Genomic DNA, 13,047 nt, shown 5'->3' with positions numbered 1-13,047 from the left:
GGGACAGTGGGCTGGCATCTCTCACTGTGTGGTCCAGGTACACCAAGGGCTGCAGCCATCGAGGAAGGCACAACCCCAGATGCAGGCTACTTCCGGGAGCATCATGCCCCAAACTGGGCCAGACAAGTGGACAGGCGATGCAGAGCCCTGCAGGGATCCCAGGCCCATTCTAAACTTGGCGCAGCATTTAGGATATAGGCAAAAGTTTTGATTACCATCAGCCAAAGGAAAGAACAAAGGGAAAAGTCAGAAAGAGGAAAGCAGGTAAATCAGCAGCTGCTGAGAAGGGATGAAAGGCGGCGCATGGAGCCTAATGGCCTAAGTGGTCAAATCTCAGAGTTTTACCATCTGATTCCCCAAGCCCAGTAATTGTCCCTGTTCTCTTGTGGAGCCTTTCATCTGGAGGCACCCGGGCCTGTCAGCCAACCCATGGGTTCATCTGCTCCCTCGAAAGGAATGATCAAGTAGTGTGCAGCCTGTTTGTTCAAGGCTCAAAGACATTCTGGCTGGAGGTATATTTGTATCCTCTCTCCTAATTTCTGTTCCACCTTTAAAAGAGGGTGAACACAAAGCTGAGGGTCAGAGAAAGAGGGGGCCCTGGAAACTAATGCAACCTTCTCATTCCATACATGAGGCGATTTGGGCCCAGAAAGGGTCTGCCGGCTCCTAAACCCAATGCTGGTTGTTTTGTTTGTTTTGTTTTACTTTATCTTTTTATTTTTATTTTTTGCTGGATCTTTTTTTTTTTTTTTGGTTGGTTCTTTTTTTAACCCCTGTATTTTCAATCAATCTTTTTCTTCCTCTCTTCCCTCTTTCTTTGTCTCTCTCCCTTTACTGATTACAAAAGCAACATTTGTTCATTGCAAAAAATATTTTAAATACAAAATGAAAATCTTCCCATAAAGCTTCCTCCAAAGATAACCATTATAAATAGTTTGGTGTATATTTATCTAATGTTTCTCTGTGAATATACTAATATATACATACAAATATATGCATACACACACAATGATTTTTTATAAAAATAAGATCATACTAAACATTCTTTCCTGAAATTTGCTTTTTTCTCCTTAATTCCATCTTGGACATCATTCCATGTAGACTTAGCTTACCATTTCAATAGATGTATGATTCTTCATTGTGTGAATGATATATGGTTTCACAAGTCCCCAGTTGTTGGAAATCTAGGTTATTTCCAACTTCTCTGAAACATTACTGTAATTGCTTGCACTTTTAGCTTTGTTCCCTTTTAAGAGTAATTCTGTAGGATAAGTTCCTTGATGTGAAATACTTAGATCAAAAATTACTAAATTTTAAGTTCACTAGATAAAGCCCAATTTTCCACACAAAATGTGTACTCCCACCCAGAATTTATGAAAATGTCTGTTTCCCATACTCTTACCAAACAGAGCACAGACAACTTTTTTTTAATATTTACCAAACTAATAGACCTAAAATATTTTGCTGCTTTTTGATTTGTGTTATTTGTCTTATAAAGGAATTTTGTATCTTTTTATTAATTCAGTGTGTCCCTGTTATACTGATTCTTGTTATTTCCTCATCCATATGATTTGCTTGGTTTTCTGTTGAGTTGTTTATCTCTTACTGATTTAAGAGAGGGCTTTGTATAGTAGAAAGGTTTTTCCTTTTACTGTCATTTGAATTACAAATATTTCTCCGGATTCTTCTTTTAACTTCCATTCAAACTTTGGGATTCTATAGAAACAGGTAAACAAATTCATCAACACTCTCCTTTGCAGATCCTTAACGTCTGCCATGCTATTTCAAAATTATATAAATATTCACCTACATCTCCTATTTTATTATTTTATTTTTTATATTTAAAATATTGAATACATCTGAGTTTATTTTGGTGTAAGAAACAAAGTAGAGAACCAGCTTTATTTTTTCTAAATAACCAGCCTGTTGTTTCAACATCGCATATAGAATAATCTATTTTTTTCCCATGAACATAAAATCTACAAAATTCTCATGGATATTTGGCTCTGTTTCTAAACTACATAATTTCACTAATCTTTCTGCCTTTTCCTGCACCTCCTGTCCTAATATTTTTTAATTGTTATGAGTTTATAATAGGTTTCACTATATGTAGGGGCAGGGTTATCCATCACCCCCCATGCCCACTCCACCATTCTTTTTATTTATTTTAATTGACCTGTCTATTTTCTCATAGTTATCCTTCCATATATTTGGTTTTGGATCATTTAGGTTGCCTTTCCCCTGTTGGGATTTTAGTGAGATTGTTTTGAATTTTCAGATTAATTTAGGGAGAACTGAAGTTATCTTGGATAGAGACTCCCTGTACTAGAGCAAGTTCTGTCCCTCCATTTATACATGCCTTCTTTTTATGCCCCTTTATAAAGTTTTATAGCTTCTTTCACATAGGTCCCGCCAATGCTTGGTCTCTAAAAGTGCTCTGCATGGGAACTGCTGTTTCCAGTGATGTCCAAGCATGGAACAAATTCAGCCTGGCATCCCAGATGGACCCTTAAGAGCTACAGGAAAAAAATCTATCCCATCTGTTCTCAACTCTGAGCCTAAACCAGGAAGTAGTTGAAATGGATCCGTCAATTAATCCATAGGTGATTGATGGGTGCTGACCACATGCCCAGCCCTATGCTAGAGGTGTAAGACACAGACCCCATTTTAAAGGACAGCGGGCACATCCCTCAACAATGACCTTCTGAGTTAACCTATGTGCTATGAACACTGTTTTGATGGAAAATAAAGGAGAAGTGGCCTGGAGCAGGTAGGATAGGTTTCAGGGAGGAGATGGGAATTGAGCTAGTTGTTGCCATGTGCTTACCATTTGTATAAGTAAAGAAGAGGAAGAAAGAAAATTACAAACAAGGGAATCAATCAACAACCATTTATTCAGCACCTACTGTGAAGACAACATTGGCTAGGCATACAAGGGAAAGTTCATTTGTTGAGTACATTTGTCATGTACTTAACAAATATTTATTAAACATTCGATGAAAGTCCAGCTCTGTGTTAGGTACTAGAAAAACGAGGCAATAAGTCAGATCCTGGCCTCAAGGAGCTTATAATCAAAGGAGATAGACCTATAAATAAACAATTCAGTAGCTACTATGATAGAAATCTGTGAAGAGAATAGCAGAAACTCTTAATCCAGAATGTGTCCATGTCCCGGGTATCCTGGATGGACTTTATTTAGGGGGTCTTTGAGCCCCTGAAATTGTGTGGTGCTAAATTATCTGCAAAGCCAGCCTTGCTGGATTCTGAAAAGGGCCTGTGACATCCCTCTCTGCTAAAAGGCTAAGAACCACTGGGGTACAGTGACACAAAACCCTGGTGTTTGGGCTTCTAAATACTTGCAATTTTACAGACCAGATAAAATATATGTAAAGAACACCATTATAAATAACCTGAGTGAACAATTCTAGCCTCTCTTTGCCCTGGAAGTGTTCTAAGAGTTCATATATTGTGGAAATAGCATGGCTTGGGAGCCACTTCCACCACTTGCTAGCTCTATGACACTGGTGGAGTTAAATGCCACTCAGAGCCTCGATTCTGCATCTGTAAACCGAGACTTATAGTACCCTCCCCTCTTTCCTGCCTACTGCGAGGATAAAGTTAAATAAGGGGTGTGCCTCTCCTGGATCCTAGCAGGTCTTTGTGGCCTGTTCATTCCTTCCTTCTGCTTCCGTATTCAGAGGGAGCAAGTCACTGAGAGCTGTGGTGGTGACAAGGAGGAGTTTGAGCCAGGCCTGGAAAGGATGAAGAGGAGGAGGGGAGAGGAAAGGGTATGTCAGCCCGGAGCACGATGTGAATAAAGGGGAGTGACCCAGAAAATTCAACTCTTGTCCATTGCAACCACATTGTGCGGGTCTTAAATTCAGCTTCAGCAGTTTCGACAGGAGCCACTGGAGGATTTGGGTCAAGGGAGTCAATCCCATGATGAAATGGCTCTCCGACTAGCCATTGCTCATCCATGAGTCCCAAAATACCCCGGGAAAATAATTTTTTAAATAACATAGTAAAGTGAGCTAAGGCAAAGCTTCTCACCTAGGACTTGTTAAAAAGCGGAGTCTGATTTGCTGGAGCACTGAGATTCTGCATTTCTAATAAGTGCCCAGGTGATGTCGACACTCCTTATCTTTGAACCTCACTTTGAGTAGCCAGGGGCTGGAGTATCTGGGGTTTATTATTTGTGTTACTATTATTTTTCATGTGACACATATTGGCTGAGTGCCTGCCACGTGTGCCGGGCACTGGGAACAGAGAGAACCCGACGTGAACTCTCCTCTAGAAGCTCACATAGGCCTAAGCAAATGTATTTCAAGGTAGAAAGTGATGAATGCCATATCTGAGGTTGTGATAAGGTGCTTTGCCTACTCAGTATTGAGACAGTTGTGCCCAGTTAAGGAAGAAATTGCCTAGTGCTTAAGGAAACGAATAGAAGCTTTCTTTTCTTATTATTAAACAATGATGAAGAGGTCAACTTTAGAGTTGGATTTTGATCCCAGCTCCACCACTTACTAGACATATGACCTCGTTAAACCCTGGGCCTCAGTTTCCCCATCTGTAAAAAAAGGTAAAATTACAGCAAAGCTGCTGGAAGGATAGCAGGAGAGAATGTTTGTAAACATAGAACCTAATAAATTGTTCCTAGTGAATTCTAAATGGTGGCCTTGAGGATTATTATAGTTTCAGCGTTTGCTTTAAAACTTAACATGGATCTGTTGGCATTAAAGATATTGTATTTGTTGGACAATTTTACGATTTCATTCCAGGGTTAAGTGGCAAATGAAAAGGGAAGAGCCTCGAAGGGAATTTCCAAATCCAAGGAAACCTCCTTTACAAAGCTGGTGCTGAACAAATTAGCAAGTATTTTTATATTTTTGAGCTTGTACTGGGCAAGCTGTTTTATGAGGCTTGGCTGAAGGTATAACCAAATTCTCCTAAGTGCCTTGTTGAAGAGGAGTTACACTCTATTTACAAGCTGACCAAAACAATTTCACCACCCACTGTCTCCTCCGAGGCCATCAACTTGTCTGACACAGACTGTAAAGTAAGTCAAGTCAAATTTATAATTTTAGAGTCCCAGAAAGTCAAATCCCAGAGGGGTGTTAGGAACTACCCAGCCCAATTCTGATTTTCTGTGGACAAGATAAATCATGGTTTATATCCTCATGTATCATTGCAGCCTCCAAGCCCGCTCATTGGCTCATTCCTTCAACCAGTATTTAGTGAAAGCCTGCGGATGGAGAATAAAAAAGATCCCCCATTTCTGCCCTACAGTGAGGGGACAAGCACCTGAGGGCCTACAGACATGCCAAGAGCTAACAGAGGAGGCTGGGCTTAACAAAAGATCTCATTTCAAATCTGTCTCCTTCTTTCACCCACAGGGGAATCTTGGGCAAGTCCCTCTATCTATCCATATCTCAATTTCTTTATCTGTAAAATGAGGACAATCTCACCATGCTCATAGAGCTGTTGTGGGGATTAAATGAAATAGGACATGAGGAAGTTAGCTGGCACACAACAAAGGTCCAATGAACACAACATCTTTTGGCTTGTTGGTTGGTTTTTTTTTTTTTTTAAGTACTATTCATTGGATTCTTTTTCTCCACTGCAAAAAATAATTCAGACACCAAAAAGCACCCAGAAGGAAAATTCACCCATTTTCCCCACCCAAAGATAAGCACTATTGCTGTTTCAGCGTTATATCCTTCCAGTCTTTTATATGCATAAAAATATATAATTGTTTTCCATGAATTGTATTGTTAGAGGTCAAGATGCTCTGTTAAAAGCTGCCTGGATCATATTCTAGCTCTATTATCCACCAGCTCTATGGCCTTGGGCAACTTGCCTAATGAATCTGAGCTCCCATTCCCCCGACAGTAATAGTCAGAGTGTCCCAGGCCAAGGCAAGCAAGATGGATGTATCATCATTGGGGAATGTTGTACACTACAGAAAGGATGGCCCCCTACAACTGTGCAGGAGAAACCCTGATGTCATGGGTTGAATTGTGTCCCCCAAAAGTGTATGTTCAGGTCCTAACCCCCAGTACCTGTAAAATGGAGCTTAGTTGAAAACAGGGTCTTTGGTAGATGAGGTCATACCAGATAAGGGTGGGCCCTGGTCCAATGACCAGTGTCCTCATAAGAAGAGAAGGTACATATACACAGAGGGGAGAAGACAGAGGCAAAGATTGGAGTCACGCAGCTGCAAGCCAAGGAATACAAGGATCACCAGGAGCCACCAGAAGCCAGGAAGAGGCAAGGAGGCATCCTCCTCTAGAGCCCTCGAGGGAGCCTGTCCCTGCTAGCTCCTTGATTTCTGGCTTCCAGAACTGTCAGAGAATAAATTGCTAATGTTTTAAGCCACCCAGTTTGTGGTAATTTGTTATGGCAGCCCTAGGAAACTGAGACACCTGGGAAATGAGACCATTGAAAGAGTAACTAGAATGACAATGTTAAGCATTTAGCCCAGTGCCCGGCACCGAGTAAAAGCTTATTAAATGGGAGCTACCATTCTGCAGTGGGACCTTGTGTTCACTGTTGAGACTTGCTGACTAGCACCTTAGGAATTACCTGCTGGTACCACAGTCAGCCAAGAAATGCTTCTCCCTGTGCTCAGCCTGCTCAGCCTTTGATCCTTGCACTTCACAATCCCTCTAAATCCACCTTGGGCAGGCCCTGGCAAAGCCCAGGTGACACAGTGGGCTCATAGCAACATCTGTACCCCTCTTTATCCCTCTCCCCAAGCCCCAACTCCTACATTCTCTGCCTGCAATGAAAGTAAATAATAGAAATGCCTCAGCCAGGTATCGAGCTTTCAACCCCCTCTAAGCCCTCTCAGAAGTATGGTTTCATTTGATCTGCTTAATAAGCCTAAGCAAAAGGCATCAGAGTGGAGCCTTGGGGCCTCAGGCAAAAGTGATTTTGCAGGGCTGGGCCTGTGCTGCTGGTGGCATTCACTATGGGCTTAGGTGAGGTGCAAGACAGCTTGAGACAACAGCTGGAGGTGGCATGAGAAACTCTGAGTCACATATTCAGTCAGTTGGTCATTAAAAAAAGATTTATTTAGCACCCACTATGTGCCAGAGGCTGGACTCCCCCACAGAAAGTTATTCTCTGTTCATTTCTCTTTCAATCTTTTGGACTCCTCAAAAGTGAGTTCCTCTCAGTTTAGGGCTAGCATGTCTTTAACACCCCCAACCCCCGCAACCTCTACTAATCCCTGTCTATTGAGCTTTCCAAAAGGTACTAATGTTGTTTTTTTTCATCTTGTTTTTCTCTATTATGACCCGCCATGTGGATGTAAGAATAGTGATAGCTTTCTTAAAAAGAATATTGTTTAGATACTGTTGGGGATAGACTCTTGTCCCCCACAAAAGGCATGTTCAGTTCTCAACCCCTGGTTTTGTGGGTATGGACCCATTATAAATAAGATCTCTAGTATGTTACTTCAGTCAAGGTGTGGCCCAACTAAATCAGGTTGGTCTTAAGTCCAGATTACTGGAGTCCTTTATAAATAGAGTAAAAACCAGGCAGAGAGAGAAGCCAGAAGCAGCAGCCAGAAGCTAGAAGCCAACTGAACCCAGAAGGAAAAGGTGAACACGCTGCCACAAGCATTTCCATGTGACAAAATATCCAAGGAACCCCAAAGACTGCCGGTCAGGCAGAAGATACTGATTCAGAGAGGAAGCAAGCCTTCCAGCCTCTGAAACTGTACGACAAGAAATTTCTGCTGTTAAGCCAAGCCATTGTATGGTATTTGTTTTAGTAGCTAGAAAACTAAAACAGATTCCAAGAGTCCGTTGGTTTAAAGAAAAGTGTTAAATAAAGGGTGGTACAGGTAGCCCAGGGCTTTGGTCAGTTTCCTGGAGGAAATAGAGGGACTGAGGCTTAGGAAACCTAGTCTGGAGAGTCACTGAGCCCTTTAAGGTGTGATGCCAACTACAGACCCTCCCTGAGGAAAGATGCATGAGCATTGCATACAATTTCAGCAGGTTCAAGAACCTCCGAAGCCCATCCTTGGGTCTGTATTGGAAAGTGCACCAGGCTGAGTCCCAGTGTCTGGGTCAGCACAGTGTATGTCATCCTCTTTGCCATCTTCCTCATCCTTGTAGTCATACCACTGGCAGTAACAAATAGTTGCAGCATTCACAGTAGTCGTATTAGCTATGCTTATTGAGTGCTTTCAATGAGTTAGGCACTTACTATGCATAAGCTCATCTCACCCACATAAAAAAAGAACTATCACCATCCCATTTTGCAGGAAACCAAGCTTCACTGAGCTTGAGTAGCTTCTCCAAGGTCACACCTCTGGGACAGGCCAAAGCTAGGATTTGAACCCAGATCTACCTAACTGTGAAGTCCAAACAGGTCATTAATCATTAAACTCCACTGCCTCCATAAATGTTTGTTGAATCAAATGAGCGACAACTTGAACAGGTTCTGATGGCAATTCTACCATTCCCCAGCTGGGTGACCTTGAGCATGCCACTTGCCCACACAGAGACTCAGCTAAGGAGGGTGATTTCCCAATCTTGGCAAGCCTTGGCTCTAAGATGCAACGCAAGGAGCATCAGGATCATTTCATGAGCTAGAGAAGTAGAGCCAGGCTTAGAGACACGAAAAAGCAATGTCAAAGAGCCCAGCACAGCCTTGACTCCTAGCACAGGCCTTCCGGGAATCCACATTTCTTATTGATATTTGCTCCCTTCTCCCGGCATCTCCCCCAGCTCTCCCTAGTGAAAGTCTGTTTGAATGTCCAGGGGAAAAGATCCCCAGCACCAGTTCTCTTTCATGCCAAAGAGGCTCAGCACCTTCCCTAATTAACTATGGCTTCTTTACTCCCACCAGGCCAGGCCAGTGTAGCAAACAGGGCCCTCATTCTAGCAGCTACTCTGCTGCTGTGGGGAGAGAGGAGCCGGGGGGGGGGGGGGGGGGGGGGGGGGGGGCAGAAATATGCATGGAATCTGTAGCTGCCTGCAGCTTCGGCCCCTGCCCAACACTGCCCCTCCGTGGTGGGTCTAGAGAAGCAGGTGTACCCAGGCTCTGATGGGCAAGGAGACTGAATTTTAAGGTTGAAAAAGACCTAGGTCAAATCACTCAACTAAAGAAGGAAAACTAAGGCCAGAATGGGAAAGCAATTTTTGCCCAAAGTGATATAGCAAGTTACCAAGCATAGGTTTCTGGTCATTCTATTTCCAGCCCAATCAGTGACTTACAGGAATGATAATTATTATCTGATTAGTTACCATTAATGCAGAGTTGATTGTGTAGCAGGCCCCTGTGCCCAGAGTGCTACTTAGGACTTCACATGTTTTATCTTGTTTAATCCTAACAACAACCCAGAAAGATCAATACTATTATTAGCCCATTTCACTGATGAGGAGACTGAGGCTTAGGGACATTATAGAACTTGCCTAAGGCCATGTGGCTGCTGATGGAAGAGGCAGGTTTCTGACCCAGGGAGCCGATTCTGATGAAAAAAGGGAACTCCTAGTCAGAGGTCAATCAGGGTGGATTCAAGGTGGGAGTGCTCTGCTGGGGCCTGCAGATGGACAGAATAAAATGGAGCAAGAGGGTGAGATCATTGTTCACCTGCCACATGAGGCTAGGATTAAAACGGCTGACACACCCCAGAGTTGTGGAGTTGTAGGGATGATCACACTCAACCACAGAGATAGGAGGGTAAATTGGTACAAGTAGTTCAGAAGGCAGTTTGGCTGTCCGCACTTGGATGTGGAACTGACCCAGTGATCCCTCATATAGGAATTTACAGATATACTCCAATGTGCAAAAAGGGAAATGCCTGAGGCTGTTCACACTGCAGTCTGCAAAGCCAAAAACTGGAAACCACCTGTTCTGGTTTGCTAGTGCTGCCATTATGCAAAACACCAGAAATGGATTGGCTTTTATAAAGAGGGTTTGTTTGGTTACAAAGTTATAGTCCTAAGGCCATAAAAGTGTCCAAACAAAGACAGCAACAATAGGATACCTTCACTGAAGAACACCGATGGCTTCTGGGAAACCTCTGTTAGCTCGGAAGGCACGTGGCTGGTGTCTGCTTGCTCCCAGGTTGCATTTCTCTCTAGGCATCAGGGGGTGTTCTCTTAGTTTTTCCCAGGCAAACTCTGGACTTGGAAAAGTCCACTTCAACGGCCGTCTCCAAAATGCCTCTCTTAGCTGCAGCAGCACTGACCTCCTTCTGTCTGAGCTTTTACAGGGCTCCAGTAGAGTAATCAAGACCCAGGCTGAATGGGCGGGGCCATACCTCCATGGAAATAATCTAATCAAAAGGTATTACCCACAATTGGGTGGGTCACATCTCCATGGAAACAACCTAATCCAAATATCCCACAAGATTGGATTAAAAGAATATGGCTTTTTCTGGGGGACATAATATATACAACCGGCACACCACCCACTTGACTATCTTTAGGGAAAGGATTAAATAAACTGCTATACATCCAGACTACGAGATGGAATGCAGCTCTTGAAAAAAAAAAATGGAGAGAGAGATAGCACTGTATGCCTTGATGTGGGGAGATGCCATACACATTCTAAGTGAGGAAAGCAATTTGGGGAAAGGTATGTACAGTATGACCCCATTTTTAAAAAAATTCTAGAAAGATAAAAATCAAACAGCTAACTCTGGTTCCCTCTGCTTGGCTGGAGAAAAGATATTCACTCTACACAATAGATTTTTGTAATGTGCAAATTTTTTTTAATTCAGCATGTATCCTTTTTGTAATAAAAATACAAACTTGGAAAGGAAAAGAAAAGAAATGAAGATGTGGTTCCTACCCAGAAGGAATTTATAGTCTGGGCGGTGAACAAGAACACAGCCAGCCCTGAGATGGTTTAAGAACATTAACAAGCAACAATAAAATAACAGAATAAGATCTGATTGTCTACATTCCATGGAGAACAGAATAAAGAGGTTCAGCCTGAGTTGGGTGGGGTTAATCAGAGCAGAGTTCCTGAAAGAGGAAGGATGTCTGGACTTGGATATAAAGTATATTCAGAAAATGGTCACCACTTATTATTGTCTTCAAGATGGCAGCCCTATATCAAGCACTTTAGATGGATATTATCATGTAATCACAACAACCCTATGAAACTGTCCCCATTTTACAGATGAGGAAGTTGAGGCTGAGAGGGTTAAGTAATGTTCCTAAAGTCACGCAGCCAATAAGCAAAGCAAGGATTCAAAACCAGGTCTGCATAATCCCAAACCCTGTTCTCCAGCCACTGAGCACATGGCCTAAATCAGCCAAGGGCTAAGAATGGCCTTCCAGCCAGAGGAACAAACAGTTCAGGGAGCCCAAACCCAAAACATGTCTGTAAATGTCCATGAAAAAAGTCAGCCTTTGGCTGAACACTTCAAACTGCCATTGTCCTTAGAGAGAACTTTGTAGAAAAATAAAGTTGAAGATCCAGCTTATCTTTGCCCTTGAAGAGGTGCCTGCAGTTTGATGGCAGTGAGCGAGGCACAAGCAGGACACAGATGCACGTGTAAGAAGGACCTAAAAAAGAAATGCACCTGGGCACAGGGACAGCGTGCCATTCATGCTCCTAGTGTAACACCATGTGGGTTCTGTTGTGATGACCTGTTAACAGGCCTTCCTCTCCACAGCCTGTGGTGCTGCCATGGGGGAGAGACCTTGCCCAACTCATCTCTATATGCCCATGGCTTGAACTAGTGCCTGAACATAGCATGCACTCAAAATTTGTAGAATGAATGAATAAAAATAAAAATAGCTACCACTATCATATGTGGGGCTCTGATCCATCCAATGGGAACAATAACAGTATCTTCCTCAAGGGGTTATTGCGATCGTTAAATGAGCTGAGTGTAATAGTGTTTCACATAGGACCTGTACAAAGCACACAGACAACGTAAATGGTGGTTATGATCAATATTAGCTATCAGCATTACTGTCATTTCTGTATCCTTTAAAAAGCGAGCCAGTCCCTCAGGGTGAGCCTCCAATCATTTATTGCCTATTTTACTACCATCTGAAACAGGGGCAGCACCAAGAAAAGTCACAAGCAAGCATGCTCTCCTGTTCCCACCTGCAGCCACCCCAGCCTCCATCCTGGGGTCCAAGTGCATGCACACTCATCAGTTTACCCTCCCTCTCCTTACTTCTCCTCAAACCTTGTTCTACAGCTTCCAGCTGGTTACAAAATGTTTTATAGAGTATAATCCCATTTTTGAAAATAATTAAATATGCATATACAACAGAAAAAAAATCCAGATGTGTGTGCACCAAAAAAAGAGGTTTCTCTGCATTGTGGGGTTAAGTGTGCTTTTTAAATACTGTTTTATTTTTTTTTTCTGTATTTTCTCATTTTTCCATGAAGAATATTAATAAAAGCACTTTCAAAAGAAAATACATACTTTGTACTTAGAATTTAGTGTAAATCCCAGCCTCTATTAAAAATATGTTGTGTGGCCTGGGTCAAGTCACAACCTCTCTGAGTCTCAGTTGCCTTACATTTAACATGGGAATTTTTTTTTAATTTAATATGCCATAAAAATGTCTTTGTACCTCAAATTCAGAGGGATGAGTTAATCATGTTTCTTAATTCATGACACCTTACCATCACTGGTCTATGCCAGGCCTCTTATTTTATTGATTGATTTCCTTTTATCCCCTTCCCTGTTCCCATTTCCCTCCACCTCCACCCTTTGACAACCATTTTGTATTTAATATATATTTTTTCTTTTAATTTGAAATGTGTGTGTTTGGTTGTTACCTAAATGGTATTATATTATAAATCTCATTCTACTTCTTCCTTTTTTCACTAAGAACAATGTTCTAAGATCCATCCATAGTGCTATTTGGAACCGGGCATCCACTGCGTTTTACCTCTCCATAATCTCAGTGAGAGAAAGTTTCCGAGGTTGCCCCCAGAATGATTCATTGGCCTTGAGACTGGAAGGCAGCCTTTGAAGCAGAGGAACTGGACCGGACGATGGCCTGGCGGCAGGAATGTTACCCATTGACTGTGTTTACGTGGAACATATGGAGAGGA

General features: G+C 42.4%; 1 protein-coding gene across 3 annotated transcripts in view; it reads left to right on the top strand.

Annotated features, from left to right (window-relative positions):
* The window catches only part of ADRA1B (adrenoceptor alpha 1B), an 82,712-nt gene that overhangs the window by 68,982 nt on the left and 683 nt on the right, over nt 1-13,047 (top strand). The window lies entirely within an intron of this gene.

This window comes from Choloepus didactylus, chromosome 11 (genome assembly GCF_015220235.1).
Source record: "Choloepus didactylus isolate mChoDid1 chromosome 11, mChoDid1.pri, whole genome shotgun sequence".
In the NCBI taxonomy this organism is placed as follows: Eukaryota; Metazoa; Chordata; class Mammalia; order Pilosa; family Megalonychidae; genus Choloepus; species Choloepus didactylus.
Note: the sequence above shows the minus strand (reverse complement) of the source record. Positions and strands in the feature narration are given on the sequence as shown.